This window comes from Pteropus vampyrus, unplaced genomic scaffold, assembly GCF_000151845.1.
Source record: "Pteropus vampyrus isolate Shadow unplaced genomic scaffold, Pvam_2.0 Scaffold4, whole genome shotgun sequence".
NCBI classification, from domain to species: Eukaryota; Metazoa; Chordata; class Mammalia; order Chiroptera; family Pteropodidae; genus Pteropus; species Pteropus vampyrus.
Window position 1 is genome coordinate 16,986,609 of NW_011888785.1, and position 7,394 is coordinate 16,994,002.

General features: G+C 35.2%; 1 protein-coding gene across 2 annotated transcripts in view; it reads right to left on the reverse strand.

Moving 5' to 3' along the window:
• Positions 1 to 999, reverse strand: part of CDK14 (cyclin dependent kinase 14) — a 546,209-nt gene extending 545,210 nt beyond the window's left edge. For both annotated transcript variants that reach the window (XM_011363849.2, XM_023533297.1), the window contains exon 1: positions 944 to 999. The gene's annotated coding sequence lies outside the window, so the exon portion shown is untranslated. The remainder of the gene's footprint in view (positions 1 to 943) is intronic.
• Positions 1,000 to 7,394: the final 6,395 nt, after the last annotated feature.

The window sequence follows — 7,394 nt, forward strand, 5'->3', positions numbered from 1 at the left end:
TCCCAGTCTGGAGCAGGTTCTCCCTGAGTGGTCCTGCCCTGCACCGCAGCCAGCCACATGGCCAAGGGGACTTTCCATGAGCACGAACGTGCTTTCCTCTCTGAAGCACTATAGCAGAGGGAGCACAGGTAGCATATTTCATATTGCAACTGTTAAATCAAACAACCACACCAAATTAATGTATGCTTTCATTAGGCTGCAGGATAAACACATCGTGTAGACATATCTGTGTTCATATGTAAACATGCGATAAATACACACATGTGGCCCAGTTTACAACACAGATCAATTACTGTGGCTTTAGATGGTGACAATGAAATACCACTCTACAACGCTCCTGAGAACATTTTGTAAACATATTTCTTCTCTGGTGATTTCCACTGATACACAAAAAAAACTCAGAAAAGAGTACAAGTGAAAAATCACATTGAGAATGCTATTAATTACATATGATCCCTCTGCCTCACTTGAACAGGCTTTTTGCTACTTTGCAGCAACTAGATAAAGACAGATCTGATATACAAAGAATAGGAAAACTAGAACAGGAAAAGTCAGCTCCTCCTTTGGGAGTCTGACAGACGATATGTGGCGTCAACATCTCATCACACCCTAATTCGGAGGAGGGCTGCAAGGGACCTGGAATTCCCCACTTACGAACACGCACCTCACACTGGGCTGCACCAGCACTGCCACCATCAAGAACACAACACAAAGGCCTATAGGTGTTTTTTGTTTGTTAATTTAAAAAGACATATTTCTGTTGATGGCCACCGAAATTCAGTTGAATGATTATTTAAAATTGGAAAATAATATAATGTAACTAAAGAGATGTCACCTCTGTAAGGCTTTTTTTTTTCTGTTTCTAAGTGTGAAGTTGGCACCTACTGACTTTACCTGGCAGTAATTAAATACATCTAACATTAGATAAAGACATTTAACCTACCTCATCAAAGGTGGTGTCATCTTTCTTCAAAGCTATAAAATAAAAAGGGAAAGGAAAGTTATTGTAAAACATCTCAAAGAAGCCAAGTATCTAAGCTCTAAAAAACATAAAAAACTAAAGCAGTATGGTGTTTTCATTTTAGAAAGTAAAATTGTACCCCAACCTGAATAACAATGTTATGATACAAATAAGAAAACTGCAAATGAGAGAGAGAATTGCACAGCGTGCATCTTTGTGAAACACTCATAAATATGTAAATGGTACTGTCTTCCCAAGTATGGAAAAGTATGCATATCTTTCCTCTATCTCTTCTTTAGTAGGAAAATGTTTTAATGCAAGTATGAAAGACTTAAACAGTAATCTTAAAGAAACTTCCCCTTAAAACTTCCATGTTTTGAGCATATATCATCATTACGCATGCTGTATGGACCTCCCAAATCAATTTGTTAGGATGACGCCCACTCTGCACAGTGCCCTGAATGAGATTTTCATATTGAGAAAAGTTTAAGTACTGTGATGAAAGACCAAGCATGTAAAATAAGCACTGCAGAGACATATTTCAAACATTTCAACATGATAAATTTTATAACAAAGTATCACCAAAGGAAACAATACATTCAGAATATTTTATTGGAACTAGCAAATACTTGAAATTTATTTTATATATACATGGCTTCAGAACTGGAATTTTATTACGCTAGGAGAAAAAGAAAATTTCATGCACAGTGGCAAACACCTAGTCCCTTAAATCCTACAATTAATTAGAATGTTTCCTATTAAGGTAAATATACAAAGTTGCTAATTTAGCTGAAACCACTAGTTGGAGAAATGTTTCAGATGTATGGAATTGTGCATAGATGTTTATTGGTCTATAGGGAACAGTTCTGTTCCAGATAGAAGCACTTGGGTAGCTCTGACTTAGAAAGCTATGTTCTGACAAAAGCAATGGAAAGCAAATTATTTTGGAAATAAAGCTTTGAGAGAAGTCATGTGACTAAACGGAAGTTATCACATCAAAGTTTACATTATACAGTCTAGCAATCTTGAAAAAGTTATTTTTTTTAATGTGTCATACTATAATTTTGTCTTTTTAAAACATCAAGAAGTACGTGGTTGTGGTGGCGAGTTAAGGGCGATGAGGGCAGGTTGAAGGAGATAAAATGGTTCTGAAAATTTAATTCCTAATCTTCCCCTTTCGCCTAAGAAATTGATCTACAATAGATTTCTCTACTTCCTTTATTAGAGAACAATTTCTTCTGAACGGAAAATTAAAAACAGTTCTCTGTCCCAGCCTCAAATGGTTTATCTCACATTCAATTACACATATTTTAATGTATATTTGACTAAATTTACATTACGTCTAAAAGAACCTATTTTGATAAAAAGATATAAGATCCTACATGATCTTAATGGTTAGTGTAAGTTCTTAATGGTTACATTTTAATTTAGAATGTAAAATTTCTAATCTAGAAAGCTTTCTTTAAATATCAGTCAACAATGTAACTGGACTATACCCCTCACTCCTTCAACCCAAGGCTCATCCTTTAATTAACATACTTGACTAGTGAGTCCGGTCATAAAATACTAATGACGTATGTAAATATAGACATGTCATTCCATCTAAAAACAAAACTATTCTTTGGAATAAGAAATGATTAGTTCATTGATTTCAAATACAACGTCAATCATTGTACAGCCTCATACCTAGCGCATTTAACAAAGGTTAATCGAAAACACATTATGTGGCTGCCACGCAAGATGCAAATAGCAGCAAGCTTATAATTCACAGTGTGCACTTTTAAATATATTCGCTTTGGACACAATAAAGGTTCTGAAAATTTAGCCATGGTTCTTCTTAAGCAAAGCATCCAATAGAAACTACAGTTGATATTATTCCTTAAAGAATTGCAAATATGGAATGAAGACTCTCAAGTTGAAAGATGAAGAAAGCAGAAAATTAGAATGTCTCCAACACCCAGACCTATCTCCTTCTTGCCCCTTAAGTTCTGCCAATTCCCCCAACATTCTGGATAACAGGGTGGGGTCTGGAGGTAGAAAGAAAAGGAAGAAATAGAAGAGGGAATTGTAGATGTATTTTCTAAGACATAAGGAGCAAGAAGCCAGTCTCTCCCTTGCACACTAATCTCAAGCCTAGGATACCACAGGGGGAACATTTTAAGACCAAGAAGTCTATTGCTTCATTGAAGCCCTTCATCGCTAGATTGACATCTTACAGTTTCTTTAAATATTGAATCTTTGCCCTGAACAGCAGTTAATAGTAACAGCAAAGGCCAATCAAAGGTGTCGTTGCCAAGTATTTATCAGGTCACTGATGAATAAACTCTGACCTAAACAAGCACACATCTCATTATGGATTACATTCCCTGATTGTCATTAATCATTCATGAAAATGCAAACCAACAGTTGTGTTCAAGAGTATCATGAAATAACAAGCATATTACACATTTCTGAGTTAACGATTTAAGATAATCAGATATTCTATTCAGTCCTCTGCTCAGACATTGATTGCTTCCTTTAGAAAGCTTTCCACAATCTCACCAAGACTATAATGGTGTCCCTCCTATGTTCTTTGATAGCAAATTATGCTAATTTGCATGGTAGATTTTGTCACTTTATACATATTGTCAATGCCTATTCATTGGCCTGTCTTCTCTTAAAGTTTCTGAGGACAAAGACTGGTAACAATGGTCACTGGATCTGAATGCCAGCACAGTATCTAGAACATAGGAAATACTTAATAATTATTTGTTGAATTAATGAGTTACACTTCAATAGCAAAAGGACAGCATCTTATATTTTGAGACACACTAAGGTTCTATCATATGAAAAACATATATTCTCTAATGAAAGTATCATAGATCTAAATACCATTTCATAGTTTTCAAATTAAAGCCTTCTGAAACTACACCGGGAGGCTATGGTACAAGTTAAATTTTGTGTATGAACCTTTAACCTTACGTTTCTCTTTTCTGACAGAATTGACTTATCAAATGACACTAGACTCTAGAATTACACACTTACAGAACAAGATAACATACTCAAAAATTCAGTGTAACCACAACCTCTTCCTTTTATTCAGTTCTCTCACAAACTCTTTTAAAGAAATGATATGTGGGTTTCATCTCAAATATCACAGAGTATAAACTTCCTTTTTGGAGATAATCCAAATAAATGTGAAGAAATGCATTTAAACAAATATGAAGACATGTCAGTTTGACCTTAATCTTACACTGGATGTTACAGAAAACCTTCTTCTTCTTCTAAAACATTCAAAATAAAAAAAGAAACAAAAAGATGAATTTTAATATAAACATTTTTAACAAGTTCCCATTTATCTTTGTTTATGCTAACCTAAATTTAAAAAAAAAAAAAGTGAGACAACTATGGTAATTCCTAAAGAAATGAACACCCTAACACTAAATTCTACTCAGCAGAAAACCATAAATACTACTGAAATCAATGGATGACTTTGAAATTCAATTTCAACCATCTTATAAAAGAACCATAGGTGTGTAATAGTCACTCCCTGGCAGATGTTGTAAATTAGAGTGCTATGGCTTGAAAGCCAATGTGTTTTATTAAACCTTTTATAATACGGTAATCTCAGATCAGCTATATTTGAGGTGGGCAATGATAAAGTTGGCGTGATCTTTCATGCATGGATAAATTAAACATTAGCACTGCCACTTTTATACAGTCAGAAGTATTATCATTAATAATAAACTTTGATTGAATATCACATACTTTCAAAAACTGTCCTCATTTTCTGTAGATGATTACTACTTTCTTATGGCTAGACAATGATACTGTATATTTTATCACATAACAAGCTACACTTTTGAATCACACTAAAAAAGCAAAATAAATTCAGTATGTTTATTTCAAAAGCCATCATAGATTGGTTAAAAGGAATGAATATGCTGAGATATTGGATTATTCAACAGAAATAAACAATTTATTCTTTGATCTCCTCATGAAGTACCAATGAAGAAAGGAGGAAGATGGCGGATAAACTTGGAAGAAATTGGAAGGAATAATAACTGCCTTGAGTAATGATTTCTACCATGTGAGAGATATTGCACTGCATACTTTATGTGTTTTATCCAATTTAATCTTTACAACAATCTTAGGAAAATTTGCAAATGACAACTCTGGGGTTTAGGGGAATTCTGCTAGTTGCCCAAAACGCACAGCATGCAGAGAAAACAGAGTGCAAATCCAGACCAGCCCAACTCCAAAATCTGTCCTGTTTACAGATCAGCTATACTATAAAGTCAGTAGCCGCTTCCTCCGTTACTTCTCTTGCTTTTCATCTAGAAAAACAATTATGTCAGTATGATGCAATCACGAATAATGATAACATATTATGAACATCTATTGAGTCTTTATTACATATCACACAGGACATCATATGTATTATTTCACTAAATGCCAATAACAAAACTGAGTTTTACATGAAAAACTGCATCTCGGAAATTGAGGGACCTGTCCAAGGTCAGTCAGCTACAAGTGGCAACACCAGAAATCCCCAATCTGACACACAGCCCATAACGCCCTTAATCTATGCACTATATAATCCCATAATAAAGCCTCAACAGTCTCTAGAACCTTCAAAATCCTTAATTAGATTGATTTCATTGTTTTTTGATTTTGCGAATAAAATAGCAAGAAAGTAAAAAATAACGAATTCATTTTTCTGTAATGCTGCAGAAAAATTCTCATAATTGTCTTGGGCTTGGTATCCAATTATAATCACTTAAAATCTCTATTTTATTTTACAGTATTCCAGAATGATATTTACTATTCAGAATCATGACCCTCCATCAATACAAAAAATAATCAGTTATTTTTACTGCACTGTACTGTTTCCAAGAAGGAGGAACTAAAATCTACTAGATCTTAGAAGACATTTTAACAAGAGTTGGAATCAAAAGGAGTTTCATATCGCTAAATCTCAGTAAGCTAGAAAATCCAATTAACTATAATACCCCATTTGCCAGCATTGTAGTTAATCCAAATTTTACTGACTGTGGATCAAAACCTTAAAATTATTCAAACATAAGGAATTTTTATTAATGTCCTTGGTTTCTTACTGATATAAAATTGCAATGAATTATTTAACACAAAACTGGAAGGGCTCCAACTGAGTCATTAGCATTAATAAATATACAGTTAATGTGTTTTAAAACAGGGCTTAATGGACTCCAGAACCTGCCTCTGTGATGGTTTGGGACCAGGAGCTGAAACATCCTCCTTAATAATGAACACCCACTCAACACCTTGCTCTCTCTCACTCTCCTTGGCTTCCAACTTCAACTGAACGTACACTCTTCACATTCTAACCTGTCAAAGTGAAACTGCAAATATCTAATATATATAATAAATAAAACCAGGACTAAATATTGGTTTCACACCATAACTTTACAGTTATCTTCTAAAAGATTTTGTATCCCAATACAAAATTTTAAGTTAAAAGACAAAAAAAAAAAAAAAAAAAAACCCTAGGCTAAATTTTTGACCCATGTTTTCTTTTTAAGAAAGTTGGCATACTTTCTAATGCACTTACATAATGATTTTTAAATAAATGGATGGAAGGGTGACTACAAAGATCATATGCACCCCAGGGTTTTATTGTAAGGAATGAAGGACCTTATGCTTAATTTCCATTAACACCTTCATTAACGTGGATGACATGTTAAACAAGTGAAACAAAGGCTAGAAGGCTTCTCAGGAACTCAGAGGTTGGTTATTTTTAGTGCTTGCATGATTTTCTTGCTGAAAGCAGTTACCTGTATAGATGAAAGTTGTGTTAGAGGAAGTCACCGTCTTAACGTTAAGAGGAGTTTTCTGTGGCCAATCCTAGAAGTCTAACAAACCCATTCCACGGGATACTGTTGTCACCCCGTTATAGTCTGTGACATGGATTTATTCTTAAATGTCCTAAACCTTTCTCGGTCGGTTTTTATTTGTTGGTCAGTTGGTTGGTTGATTTAAGGACAATAGCCCCAGAGCTCTAGCAAATGTAAGAAGTTCAAGAGACTTACTCCTAAGTGTTCAGACAAGTTCACAGTGCGCATTTCTCTGTAGCAATGGAAAAATTCAGAGACCTCGGGACCGAACACCCAAATCTCACCTTCGAGGACCCGAAGTACCAAACAAAAGATCCCAAGGTATCTGTCCCACTTCTCTTTAGGTTGGATGTGTCAAACAATACTAAGGCACAGCTCAACGTTTCACCAATTTCTAAAGCTAAATTACTGACGAAACACCCAATACCAAAGCCTGCGCACAAAAAATAACTAGTGACCCACGCGGTCGCACGGCCCCGTGTGTGGCGGGGCCCGGGGCGTCCCCTCTCCTTTCCCCCCGCGGGCGCGAAAGCCCGAGCGCTAGTGGCGAATACGGGAAATCCAAATTGTAAGCTTAAGAT